The sequence below is a fragment of the Artibeus jamaicensis genome, unplaced genomic scaffold, assembly GCF_021234435.1.
Source record: "Artibeus jamaicensis isolate MK-2021 breed Jamaican fruit bat unplaced genomic scaffold, CSHL_Jam_final contig_525, whole genome shotgun sequence".
Taxonomy (NCBI): Eukaryota; Metazoa; Chordata; class Mammalia; order Chiroptera; family Phyllostomidae; genus Artibeus; species Artibeus jamaicensis.
The window spans coordinates 16,138,157-16,152,316 of record NW_026521874.1 but is presented as its reverse complement, the minus strand read 5'-3'; the positions used below and the strand labels follow the sequence as shown (position 1 = coordinate 16,152,316).

Genomic DNA, 14,160 nt, shown 5'->3' with positions numbered 1-14,160 from the left:
CTTGAGAAGACAAGTGATTTTTTAACATTTTCCGGAATGTCGTGCCATGTCAAATTAAGTCTCCCTGAGGAGCTATGTATTTGCTCGTTTCAGACCTTGAGTACACCCTTTCAGGGATGCTTTGAAAACGGCTCCGGGGTCATCCAGAATGGTGCTGGTGGGCACACCCCTTCACTACGGAAGTCTCAGTTTTCCCATCTGCCAAGTGGGTGTGTTGGACCAAATGCATGGTTTCCTTCTGGTGCCCATTAAATCCTCTGAGGAGGCCCCAAGGTTTTAGATGGGCAATGGCAAAAGTGCTACAAGTGAAGTGGAGTGGGGGCCCTGAACCCTGTGCACTGGCTCACTGGGGCCCACCGGCCCTACTACCATTCCCCAGCAGGAGTGTGCCAAGTGCCTACTCTGTTCCCTGGCAGAGAACACGACTGTGGCAGGCATTTCCCAGGAAGCTTTGAGACCTTGTGCCTCTGAGAGAACTTAAGACTCGTCTTTGTTTTGGGTCCACGAGCAGCAGTGCAGTGATGGTTACTGTGTTTGTTTGAACAGCGCTTCTGTGCCTCTCCGAGTGGGTGGACAGAGCCTGTCGTTGTTTACAAGAGGGAGCCAGGAGCACAGGGAGTAGCTTGCCCAAAGCCCATGGCGAGCTGACGGCAGCGCCTGGATGCAGGTCCTGTCTGTCCTGCTCAGCAGCGCCCGGATGCGGGTCCCGCTTAGGCAGGCAGGCGCCGTCTGGAATGCACAGTGCACTTCACATGCGCTGTGAAGACGCCGCCTGCCCCTGTTACACAAGGCGTGTGGGGTCAGTGATCCAGAAAGGGAGACAACACTAAAAATAAACCCACCAAACATGCAGGGCAGTTGTGGAGCGCCCCTTTAAATGATGTCAGTGAAAACTGACTAGCCTCGAGGACACCCTTAGTTTCCCACCACGTGGGAAACGAAATATTCAAGAATAATTTTTTTTATTTGAAAGCAGAAAACATGATGGTGTTGCACCGTGATTGTGAAAATATTAAAGAAAAATTTAGCTTACAGACCAGATCTGGAAGGGAATGCGCATAAATGAAAATGGTGAGACCACTGTGATTTGTAATGAGAATAAAATCAATTACCAAGTACTGACCAAGGCCAGGGGTTTCTGCTGGGCTCTTTTCTTGTATTATCTTGTTTTAATCTTTGGGTACAGATGAGAAAAGCAAGGTACAGAGAGGGTTTGCGACCTGCCCAAGGTCACACACTTAGCAGGTGACTAAAGAGGACTCAGTCCCAGAATTGTCCCCTAGAGCCCACATTTAGTCAGTCCTTCAGCCAATAGCCACTTCCCTCTTTCCTCTCTCTGCATCCCTGTTAACTGCTCTGAAAAAGAAGAAAATACAAGTAATATAGCTGCAGAACAAGAGGATGGGAAATCCGATCTCATCAGACCAGGCTGATGAGATTCCAGGTGCGTGTATATTGGACCATTTGATACTGTCTCAATTCTCAGACGCTGTGTTCCATTCTTTTCACTTTCTGTCTTCAAATTCATTTATCTTTTCCTCTGTGTGTCTAGTCTTCCATTAAGCCCACTGAATAGTTCTTTATTTTTGTGTCCTGTCGTGTTGTAGACCACTCTGCCTGGTTCTAGGAATTGTATCTCAACCCCTTGTGGCTAAGGGCAAGGGATGACCTTTGGATTGAGAGCCACAGGAGACAAAGCTTGTCTCTTGTAGCAAAGCTTGTCTCTGGTAGCAAAGCCTGTCTTTGGTAGTGTTATATTCATCGGACGCAAGCATAATTTTCGAACATCTTTCAGGGTTTTGATCTTATTTTATTGGCCAAGCTTAACCTGCCCAGGGGCGAACTCTCAGGGTGTCTGGAGACACAGTGCCCAAAAGGGCTGCAGATGAGAACGGCGCCGAGTGCTTACAGCTAAGTCCTTATATAGGGACGCGCAAACAAGCGTTGAACAGAAGCAGACGTGGCAGTTAGCTATTTGCTGACAGAGACCACGGGCGGGAACAGGGTGGGGTTTCAAAATTCAAAATTAAACAGATTACAATCTGCCTATCTCACTCTAAGTAGGGCACTCACACACTGCAGGATGTCTGCTCAGCCTTTGTTTGCATGCTGCTCCTTGTTCCTGCTTTGCTGTGGTCAGGCTATGTTCTCAATTTTCCAGATCTCAACAGAAGCAAACACTGCCTCAGTTCCTCTCCCTGCCCCCAAAGTTTGGTCGGACGTCAATGATGGGTAAGACCCCTCACAGCGGGGGCAACCTAAGCCAGACTCTATCACTTGGGAGGCCTTCATGGAAGGACTGGGGGGTGGGGCAGGGCTGCAACAGAGAGCAATGGACTCTCGCCCCCCAGCTTTGACATAGCCCAATTCCCCATGTTCTCTGGGAGAAGCGCTTCCTGGCTCTAATCCCCTTAAAGCCTGAATACCTGATGGAGAGAGGTGCAGCTCCTTGCCTTGCTAGAGTGTGTTCTGGGGGAAAATCTGGCATCACAAAGACTTCCTGATAAACCTGTGAAATCTGCTCTGCTAAGAGTGCTTTCATTCATAAGGTAAGGGTTCGAGCAAGCAACCCTAAAACTCTGTTCTTGACAGACTCTGACTCAAACTAAGCCCTCAGATTTCTTTGAAATGTTATCTACTCTTTGATCCTTGCTGCCCCGTATTCCTGTGTATTACAACCCAATAAAAGCCGCTGGAGGAGGGAGCTCAACGCCTTTTTCCCTTGAGAAACTGGTCACTGCTCACGGCCTTTTTCCTCTGGGAAAATGGCCACTTCTCCTCCCCAAGCAGGTCACATCATGTCTCAGTCATGTTTACTTTCATCCATGGCAGCTGGAGGGACTTGGGAGGAAAGTCACCCCGACACTGTCCCTCTTCTGGGGAAGTGGAAAAAAGGCCAGGGGTAGAAAAGGCACGTCAGCTGCCATGGGGACAGCAGAGCCTGGACAGTGCTATGGCCTGAGAGGGGCCAAGGGGACGGGGTAGGGCGGGGAGTCAAAGGGCCCAAGGCGCCTGTGGAAGAAGACAAAGGAGGAGGAACGAGTGCCGGGGGCAGGGCCACAGGCCGTGGCCTAAACATTTGTCCAGAGCATCAGCTTTGAATGTTTGCCGCCTGCTCTCAGAGCTTGAGGCGTGGCTGGTCCGCCCAACAGAGAGGCCGGGGCAGGGGAGGACGCACCCCCTCAGCACACGCTCAGCAGGATCCACCAGGTGCCAGGCACTGCACTGCCCCGTGTGAGAAAGACCCGGTACCCACCCTCACGCAGTTCATACTCCAGGGGAGATCTGGATGTTAAAACACTGGAGAAAAAGTTATTAGGAACAGTTATGCTGAGTCCTAATAAGTAAAGGAAGGAGTGAGTAGGCAAGGTCCACAGAGAGTGAAGGAGAAACACGAATTTGTTGTTCCACTTATTTAGGTATTCATGGTTGAGTCTTGTGTGTGCCCTGACTGAGGATCAAACCAACAACCTTGTGGCATCTGGACAATGTTCCAACGAACTGAGCTACCCAGCCAAGATCACAGCAAACCATTCCTAAATCTATAGGTGCTGGAGCATCAGGGAGGGGCGTTGACTATGGCCTGCGGCTGTTACGGTTCTGCAGCCTGAACCAGGGTTAACCAATCAGTCTAAAGTTGGCCATCTCCAGCCCTTTGTGTTTGTATGGTGGGCAGGTGGGGGAGGCAGGGGTGTCTTAAAATGAGCATGAGATTCTGACTTCACATCATACTGGAAATTCTCTTCCCACGATCGATAATCATCAAGAGAATGTTACACAGACTGGCAGAATTCAGAGAGCCTTAAAGGGCATTTAATTTCCAGAATTTCTTAACCTATTTAAACCTCCAAACCTCTCCAGTCTCAGGCCCTGGGTGTCCTGCAAACACCCGCTCCCCCCCTGGCAGTGGGAGCTCTCCCTGCTTAAGAATTCACTGCGCTCTGATGGGCCTTTCCCAGCCACGGAGGTTAGGCCAGGCTTCTCTTGCTGCGGTCTGAATTACAAAAACAACAGGTACTTAATTCTAGTTCCCCAAATAGGGAATTATGACATTGAATTTGCTTTTTCTGGCTGCGTGAGCCCACCCTCAGCACTTGGACACGTCCCTTAAGTGTTCTGTCATCCCAAGTAGTAATTATGGTTTTCTGCTCCTTAAAGTGGTTTTCACAGAAGCGCCTGGAAGAAAAGGGGCCCCCAGTGGGACGAGGTCCAATCATTTCTCAGCATTTAGGAGTTTCATTTGCAGGGTTTACATGCAGGCCCCTGCCCTGTCGCCCATCTCCTGGTCTGACTGATCTCCTTGGTGTTCATTCACAGGTACATTCCCAGGCCTCGCGTGCCCATGCTTTTTAATTGCTAATTTGTTCATACATGGGGCCTGGGTTGGTGAAAAGACCACTAGATTAAGGGTCAGGAGGGGTGGAGTTGGGCCCTGGACTTCAATAAGCTGTATATAACCTTGGCCTTGGTTTCTTCATGGGAGAAATGGGGATGATCATTCTCCTGGTCCTCTTGCCCCACAGGTACCGGTAATGATAAGAGATCGTAACGGGGGGTGGGGGGACACTCTCAAAGCAGTGAACCTGGCCAAATGGGAGAGAGCTATGAAGGGCAGAGTCCTGTCCGCTCAGCATTCAAGGCAGAGTGCCCACCTCTGCTCTTAATCACCTTGCCAGAAACCTCTTTGCACAAACCATCTGTTATTTCGAGGGGAACATGTTTACACACAGAATGCTGGGGTCCCAGGGCCACAAACAGCTGTAGAGCTGCCTTTGTCTGAATTTTTGCTGATAGTTCTCATCAGAAGGACGGAACCAGGGGGTGGCTTGAACTCCAGGTTTTTGCCTCCACAGATGGGTAAGTAAGTTCGGAGGTGAAACAGTCTCCCCCAGACCCTTGCCTCCAGGGGAGCCTGGGAACTGGGACGCTGACACAGTTGGATGGGATTCGAATAGAAGAAGGGGAGGCAGCTGTCTGCGTTCTTCCGTCAGACTCACCAGGTGCCGCAGGACAGATCCCAGGGGCAGAGCTTGGGCCCCAGGTCCAGCTGGGCTCTGTCACAGGAAGGAAGCAACAGATGAGGATCGGCTCAGCGACCTGCCAGAGGGGAGGTGTGCCGGCTGTCACATCAGGAAAACCAGAGTCCCCGCTCAGGAGGGGCCTGCACGGAAAGGCACTGGTTTCACCCCAAGAGTATTAACGGAGCATAGCATGCAACGGCCAGGCCAGAACTTCTCCTTGGGGAGCAGGATCCTCTGAATGGACAGCGGCCTATTTCGCTTTTGTCATTCAGAGCAGGGTTTGGCTTTGGGGTCAGAAGCAAGCTGGCCTTGGCCACTTCCTGGCTGTGTCACTGAGTAAGGCAGCCTCATCTCCCTGAGCCACGGCTGTCTTGTCTAAATTGGAGATGTTGGCAGGACGTCTGAAACAGGCTAGTAAACCCACAGAACCCTGCTCACAGGGAACCAGGAGATGGGGGGCTGGGGCTGCCGTTGCTCCCGCCAGCGTCCTGTGTGTCTCACCTTCTCACCCCCTCAGGGTAGTCGTCCCAGGAGCCTCTGGCTCAGGATGGCCTACACAAACAGGAGCTGGAGAGAGAAAAAAAGAGAGGCGCAATCCAGCCTAGTAAGTGTGTGTTGGACACCCTGGGGACCCAGAGGAGATAGCTGCTCAGCCTTAGGGGACTGGAAATGACCTCACTGAATCCTTGAAACAGAGACAGGTGATAAGCGTAGTTATTACCCTCATTTAGCAGTTCAGTTACTTGCTCGTGGCTGAGTCAGGATTCAAACCCAGGGTTGGCCAGCCTCTAAAACTTATATTTTCAGCCCCTTGGCTTTCCTTCCTCCCTAGAGCTGGGCACTTGAACCGGAAGACATAATTCCCCACATGTGGTTGACTAAGAACAGGAAAGAGGGTTTATCACCTTCTTTGTTTTAAATGCCATACTTCTGCTGATACAACCTATAACCAAGTTATTCCATTGACAAAGAGACAGGAGAAAGGAGGAGAGTAGGAAGCCAGGCAGAGTCCATTTTCCGAATCTCCCCTTTCCTGGTCTCCCCTGTCTGCCAGCAGGAGGGAGGATTGCTCCTTGGAGGGCCTGGTGTGAAGAAGGTGTTTCATTAGGAAAACTTAGTGAGCCAAGGAGATAAGGGATCACACGGAATGGCAGCCCTAGGGCAGGAAGTGGCCTCCGTTGGAGGCCTGTGCAGGAGGGGGACAGAGGTCTGCCTGACATCAAGAAGGAAGGGACATGGAGCAGACAGGGGTTGGTTATGTGGCAAAAGGTGTGGCAAAGAGATAACGGCTGCCCGAGGATAACACCTGGCTGCTGGGGTTCAAAACCGTGTTGGAGATGCTGAAATGGGCTTGTCAAGGCACACAAAGGGGATCACGGGAAAGCGATCGGGCCTCCGAGGGATGGGAGTATGTCAGGAACATGGTTTTATAGCAGCTGGGGCGTGGGGTGGGGGACCAGCGGGATGATTCAGCGGTAAGATCATCCCCACAGCTCTCAGCTGGCATTCGGTGGATTGAATATGCTAATTAGGCGCCGGTCCCTGAGGACAGCGCAGGGAGCCCCTGTTAATTTACTCACTGCAGACAACATTAGCTAACAAGCCTGTGCTGAGCGTTCACAAGCATTATCCCACATATCTTCCCAACCACCCTGTGAGTTATTATCATCATTATCCTATTTTCCACATGGGGAAACCAAGGCTCAGATAGGGGGAGCAACCCACCCAAGTTCGGTCAGCTGGAAGAGAGCAGATAGAGTTCAAACTCAGGCATGTTCCGTGTCCACCACCCATGCCTAGGCCCAAGGCAGGAGAGCAAAGGGACCACAGCAACGTCCCTATTTGGAAGGTTTATGAAGTGAAGTTGGAGGTAGCCTTGTTCTTATATGTCAGGCTAAGAAATTTGGACTTGACCTTGAAGGTGCTGGGAAGCCATTGAAGGTGTTTGAGAAGGGGAATTGATCTAGCAGCCTTCCAAGGATGCAGTGAAGAAGGGCCCAGCGGGGTCAAGAAAGGCTCTATGCAGGAGTTTTGAAAGGAGGGTAGGCCAGGGCAGGAGGAAGGCGGTCAGCACCCCTGTACTCAGACCATCAACCAAGTTATTCCTAGCCAACACTTTCTCTGCATTCCACCATTGCCTTGTCTTTGATGCTGGCTTGGGCCTGCCCTTGGCATTCAGTCTGTGCATAAACCCAAGCATATTGGGCTGAGGCCCCAGCGAAAAGAGAAAAATGATTTACATGGTGTGGAGCAGTGTATAGGAGTGTAGCCTCGAGCCAACTGTCCTGTTCCACTCTCACTAGCTGTGTTACCCTGGGCAAGACGCTTGACCTCTCTGAGCCTTGTTTCCACCTGTAAAATGGGGTGGAGATTAGCACCCACCTCAAATTGAAGATCCAGTGACACACAGCATGTTAACAGCACCCAGCCCAGGCCTGGCCCTGGGTGGGTGCCCAGAAAAGGCACTGTTTATATGTGTGTCTGTCTGTCTGTCTGTCTTATCTCCCGTGCAGGCTGGTGCCCGCCCCTGGTACAAAGTGTTCGTCCTTCCCTAGCACTCAAGCAGCTGCCATAACTTCCTTCTTGCCTGAGGAATTTGTATTCCCTCCAACTTTGCAGATTGCTCAGACATTTTAAATTCATTGATTTCTGTCCTCTCCTTGGAAGATCTCAGACTCATTTGTAGGACAGGCCTTGTTCTTTCTAATTGGAAGGGCTGGCTGAGTTACAGGATGGAATCTATTTATTTAAAACTTGTATGGCGTCCCCCCTCCTTATTACAAAAGCAGCAGCATGCTCAATGTGGTTCACACAACAAAGCGAAGAGGAAGAAAAACCCCATAATTCTGTCATCTGGAAATAATTACTGTTAGAATTTTAGTTCTTATCCTTCTAGTACTATTTTAGAGAAAGAAATGTACACATTGGTTTTCCACACACAAAAAAATGGGATCTTATAACACATACTCTTACCACCCCCTTTTCAGTTGATAAGACACTGTGAACATTCTTCCATTTCTTATTTTCATCCTTTCTTTTGGCTTAATAGTATTCTACTGTACTATGCTTTTGTACAGTGCCCTGTCATGTACTTAGGTTATTTCTCGTTGTAGTTACTAAACTACAATGAAAGCCCCCCTGGCTAAATATTTGTCCACATCCATGATTATTTGCTCAGGGTAAATTTTAGAAATAAAATTGCTGGGTCAACTTTTTTGGCTGTGGAATTAGCCTTCTCACCAGCAGGATTTGAGAATGATCAGTCTTATCTCTTTGCTCACACCAGGTATTATAATAATAAGAAAACCTTCATGAGTTTAATAAGTCGAAGCAAATCTACTTATTTTTATTTTGCAAATTCATTCTCGTGAAGCCTTGAGCAGTGGGTGGAGGCATAACATGGACCTGAGAAAGAGGGAGAGGGGAGTGGAACGCCCAGATTCGCCGCCTGGATCCCCCGCAGGAGCGAGATGCTGTCAGCCCTGCATGGGTTGGCCACGCCGGGAACTGCCCTGCCCCGGTCTACCTCCTTCCCTAGGCAAGCAGCCTCAGAGGGTGAGCAACAAGGCTGAAAAGGGCTGCCCTCTGCCCCTGCTCAGGACAGCTCTGAAAAGTCATCCCATTCTCAGAACTCCCGAGGGTCCAGGGTCAGCAGAGACCTCCGCTGAGACTGCGCCTCTGCATCTGACTCCTCCCCTCTGCCAGGGCTCTTTCCTTCCCCAGGCAGCATCCTTGCGTCTACTGGGGACAAGCCTAGAATGTTCTGAGGGCTGGGCTTTCCTTTTTTCTTTGAGCTGCCAGGAGTGCTTGGACTCCACCCAGAGCTGAGAAGTTCTGAGTCTTGGCAGGTACCGCTGGAGAACCAGATGCGTCCTGGGTAGCCCCTGGCTGGGCTAATTAAGCAGTCAGCCGGGCGAAGATTTACTGTACTTGTAATCCATACTCCCCTCGACACCACCTCCAGAAATAACAAGAATCACAGCTGCCACTGTGCAAGCTCACAGCCAGTATTTTACAGATGAGGAAACTGGCTCAGAGAAGGTGAGTAACTTGTCCGGGTTCACACAGCCAGTGAGTGGTAGCACTTGAACTCTGACCCAGAACTGTCCCTTCTAAAACCAGTACTCTTTACAATTCACCAGGGCTATTCAATGGTAATAATAACATGGCTTTTTGGATTATTGTTCAAGTTAAGTGACACGTAAACTGCAAAGCACTTAATACAATGCCTGGCTCACAGGAAGAAGTTGACAAATGTAAGCTACTAATCAGAGACCCTCCAGGGGCTTCCCTTCCTTCTTAGAATGAAATCCCAACTTTTTCAACATGGCCTACAAGACCACCGCACAGTGTCTGACACTCTCTACCACTCCCTCTGTTGTTTCAGTTCACTGTGTAACCAAGCTCACGCCTCACTCGGGGCCTTTGCACTTCACGTTCTCTTTTCCCAGAATGCTCTTATTCTTGATCTTTACCTGGCCGAAACTTCCATTCAGATCTCAGCTCAAGTCTTCCCTGACTACCTACCTGAGCATCTCACATTACTTATCAAACCCGAGTTGCTCTCTGTATGTTACCCAGTTTTATTTTATTCATAAATCTTAACGTGAGCTGATTTTTAAAAATTTATTGATTTGAGAGAGAGGGAGAGAGATTGTTGTCCCACTTATTTGTGCATTCATTTGTTGTTTCTTGTATATTCCCTGACTGGGGAGTGAACACATAACCTTGGTATATTGGGACGACGCTGTAATCAACTGAGCTACCAGGTGAGGGCCCTGAAATTCTTACTTAGTTTTTGTCTGTTTACTGCCTATCTCCCCTACTAGGATGGCAAGCTCCAAGATGGTAGGATCTTTCTTGTTCTCCACTATACACCCAAGTTCTTGAACAGTGTCAGGAAGAACAGGCACTCAATAAAGATGTATTGGTTGGATGGATAGATAGATGAATGAATGAATGAATGAATGAATGAATGAATGAATGAATGAATGGTTTCTACCAGTTTGGAGAGATATTTTTTAACATAAGAGGGAAGCGAGGGGAATACGACATCAGCTCAAATATTCTAAAGTCAGAGAGCCGTTCTGCTTGCTCAGAGCTATACCAGATGCCAACTTGTCAGAAGAGGATTTCAGACACCTGGGAACTTGCTTTATGAGACACCCAAGCGTTTAGCTTTTCCTAACACCTCTGCTAGGGGAGCAGGTGGGAGGTTCTCGGGGCTTTGTAACTACGAAGACTGTGCCAGCTCTGACTCCTGGAAATGCCTCAGGCTGAGCTTGGGAGAGAGGGTCAACTTTTTTCAGAAATAAACAGCTTCTTGGTATCAGTGTGAGGAGGGTGCTAATCCTCATATCCCCAACCTGTGAGACTTGTGAGGCAGACCCAGTCAGGGGGCTCTGGGGAGGCTCCGCTCTCACCTGGCAGTGCCACTCAAGGGCAAGTCCCTGTCGGGAGCTGAGGGAGGGCCCCTGGGCTGCTGAGCTGCCGGGATCCAGGCCTGCAGCCCGAGCCAGGGGCTCACATTCTGCAGTCTCTTTGTGTTCACACTTTCTCTTTTAAGGCAGCCCTTTAAAAAAATTTTTTACTCCTGTGTTATAAAAATAATACATGCCTGATGCTGAAAACTTAAAAATCAAGAGAACAAATACAACAGAAAACAACTCACCCAAAGTTAACCACTGTTAACAATTTGGTAGAAACAGTTCCAATTTTTTTCATATACATGTTTGCAAAAAGAAAAAGTACCACACACTACATAAATTTGTGACCCACCTTTTCCACTTAGCTTTATATTTTGACCATTTTTGTCTGTGAGCCTGATACATTTTTTACTTTACTGCTTTATTTTTATAATTTTGGGGGGGTTAGAATATCAACATCTGCTTGTTTTAGAATAGGTATTTATTACATAAATTGAAAGCTCCTGGAAGCCCCGCCCCTTGGAGATAACTACTGTGAAGACCAGCGCATAGTCCTCAGAATTTTGCATGTACGCATATCAATATGTGTGTATTTGTAGAAATGGGATCAGACTTAACAACCAAACATACCGTTTTGCAATTAGATTTCTTTTTCACTTAATCTATCTTTCTTTACCACTACACACAGAGTCATCTTGTGCATTTTAATGTCCACATACCGTAAATTTCTACAGTTTGAATCTACCTGTTTAGTAGTTAACCACTCCTCTATTGAAGGATCTTTTTCTTCTTCGATTCCCAACAATGCTCCAATGACTGTGTGTGTGTGTGCACACAAAATTCTAGAAATATTTTTCTAGGAGCAGAGTATCAGGGTCAAAAGGAATAAACAGTTAGAGGGCCAAACTGCCCTCTAAAACCATTGTTCCAATGCCAGGGGCAATGCCTGCTCTTTCACCAGAAAACTGGTCTCGCTAATCTTTTCCATCTTTGTTGATAATGCTGGGCATCGCCAAAAAAAAAAGGTATTTCATTTTGTGTTTAAGTACTAGTGAAACTGGGCATCTCTGTGGCCATTCGTATTTCTTAATTGCGTATTCATATCTCACCCTAGCTTCTTTTGAGTTATCTTCTTCCTATTAATTTGGAAGACTGCTTCATATAGTAGTGAGGTTTGGTACATTGGATATTTTCCTCCAGTTAAAACACGGTGTTAAATGACTGCATGCTTCACCTCAGTAGTAATTCCTGTTCGGGGTATTTTACTTGTTTTCATTTCCTCCCTGTTACAAACAACACCACGATGAACATCTTTTGTGAACATGCGTTTTTTAGGAGAATTTGCTGGAAGTGAAATTTATTGCGTCACACATGTACACATTAAGGATCTTAGTACATATGTACCAAAATATCTTAAAAGAAGATGGTGACACTGCACACTCTTGCCAATAGCACACGGGTGCCATTTCTTCACGTGTTTCATAAGATTAATTATATTATTATATCTTGGCCAATGTGATAGGTGTATTAGTTTCCTAGGGCTGCTGTAACAGATTAGCACATGCCCTGGCTGGTGTGACTCAGTGGATTGAGTGCTGGCCTGCACACCAAAGGGTTGCCGGTGTGACTCCCAGTCAGGGCACATGCCTGTGTTGCAGGCCAGGTCCCCAGTAGGGGGGCGCAAGAGGCAATCACATATTGATATTTCCCTCCTTCCTTTCTTCGCTCTAGAAATAAATAAAATCTTTAAAAAAAACAGATTAGCATAAACTGAGTAGCTGAAAACAACAGAAATCTATTCTTTCTCTCTCTTTTTAAAAATATTTATTTATTTCTAGAGAGAGGAGGAAGAAAGAAAGAGAGGGAGAGAAACATCGATGTGTAAGAGAAACATCTATCAGTTGCCTCTCGCATACCTCCCCAGTGGGGATCTGGCCTGCAAACCAGGCATGTTCCCTGACTGGGAATCGAACCAGCAACCTTTCTGTCCACAGGCCAGCGCTCAAACCACCGAGCCACACCAGCCAGGGCAGAAATCTATTCTCTTAAAGTTCTGGAGGCTAGACCTCTAAAATCAAGGTTTCAGCGAGGCCACACTCCCTCCAAAATTTTTAGAGAAGAATCCTTCCTCACCTCCTTCCTTGTTTCTGGTGGTTGCTGGCAATCTTTGGCATTCCTGAGCCTGTGACAGCTAACTCCAATCTGTCTCTGTCTTCATACGGCCTCTTCCCTGCGTGTCCCATCGTGGCCTTCTTCACGGGACACCAGCTACTGGGTTTAAGGCCCACCCCAATCCAGTGTGGTGTCACCTTAACTAATTACACCTGCAAAGATCCTCTTTCCAAATAAGGTCACCTTCTGAGGTTCCAGCTTGACGTGAATTTGGGGGGATACTATTTAATCCCCTACAACAGGTAAAACAGGTTTTATTATTTTAAACTTCAGCTCTTATCAAACAGAAACACACACACACAATAGCCCAGAAACACTCAGGACAAATAATGGGACATCTTACCTATAGACTGGCTTGTGGATACACTCGCTTGCTGGTGCGACTCAGGTGAGTCGGTATGTGCCCCACCTGAGGAAGGTGGCCCCCTGAGCTCATTCCGACTCTATTGCCCTGAGCAGGTACTGCAGAATAACAAAATAACTGTGAGAATGTTCCCTGCTTTACTTTTTCTTACCAGCACGTTGCCCTCAAATCACTGAGGAACTGTAACATCAGTGACAATTTTCAGCCCCAGGATGATCCTGTTTGATGCTGAAATCATTCCTAAAAGTCTTAGAATAGTCTCTCCTTCAGTTCAGGTCTTGATTCAACCCCCAGAACTGCACCACCATTGGCAGACCTTGCCTTAATCTCCATGGAGATGTGCCTCGGGCCAGACACGCGGTAACTCCTAGGGTCCTCCTGCCTTCCTCTGCCTGTTTCCTGTCCTGAGTCTTCCCCAATCCGTTGTCTCCAATCATGCCAGGGCACGGTGTGAAAGATGGTAGGCAAGCGACTACCTTCCCAGGCTAATTACAAAACAGACCCGCTTTGTATCTGCTCGGCACTCCCCAGAGCCGTGGGCCCGTGTCATACGTACGTATGGATGATGTTTAGTGCTCCCGCTGTTACATCCCGTATTCTATTTAGCACGTGCCTGGCACCTGGCTCGTGCCTTACGGCGGCCACCTGCACATTTGAATGACCAGAATACGTTTCTTGAACCCCTTTTCCTCATATTCCTATTGCTCCACAGTTTTCCAGCACTATCTTTTGGTTCTCTGGGTCCTTCAGCATCCCCCATCCGTCTGCCAGCAGTTACCTGTGTGTCGTTTACCGTGTGCCATGAGGTATGACTGTTATCTGCATTTAATAACGCCTGTAATACTCAGAGAAGGTACTTGCACAGAAGCTACTTCTATCTCCCCCACTTTACAGAACCGGAGATAAAGCTCAGCATGACCAAATGCTCTGCTCTTGGTTTACACAGCTAGAACTGGCAGGCTGAGGGTTCAAACCGAGAGCACTATGATAAATGAAGCCCATTAGAGAGCAGGACTCTCTAGCAGGAGGCTTAGAGTTCTGGGCTGTAGCCCAGAAAAGTATGGCAGCCGACCCAGACACTCAGCAAGTTAAAGGCTGAATGAAGACTAGACTGTGAGGTCTGGGTGTCCCAAGATGCTCAGGCCAGGGTTTTTTGCGAGCCAAGGCCACAGCGCTT

General features: G+C 48.2%; 1 long non-coding RNA gene across 2 annotated transcripts; it reads right to left on the bottom strand.

Moving 5' to 3' along the window:
- Nucleotides 1-1,730: 1,730 nt before the first annotated feature.
- LOC119055181 (uncharacterized) lies at nucleotides 1,731-13,051 on the bottom strand. Of its 2 annotated transcripts, none has more exons than XR_005083648.2 (3): nucleotides 12,963-13,051; nucleotides 5,523-5,588; nucleotides 1,731-5,161 (listed from the first exon to the last, which is right to left on the bottom strand). It is a non-coding gene; the product is annotated as an uncharacterized LOC119055181 (long non-coding RNA). The 2 variants fall into 2 exon arrangements; XR_008392415.1 differs by having other exon boundaries at nucleotides 1,731-5,054.
- Nucleotides 13,052-14,160: the final 1,109 nt, after the last annotated feature.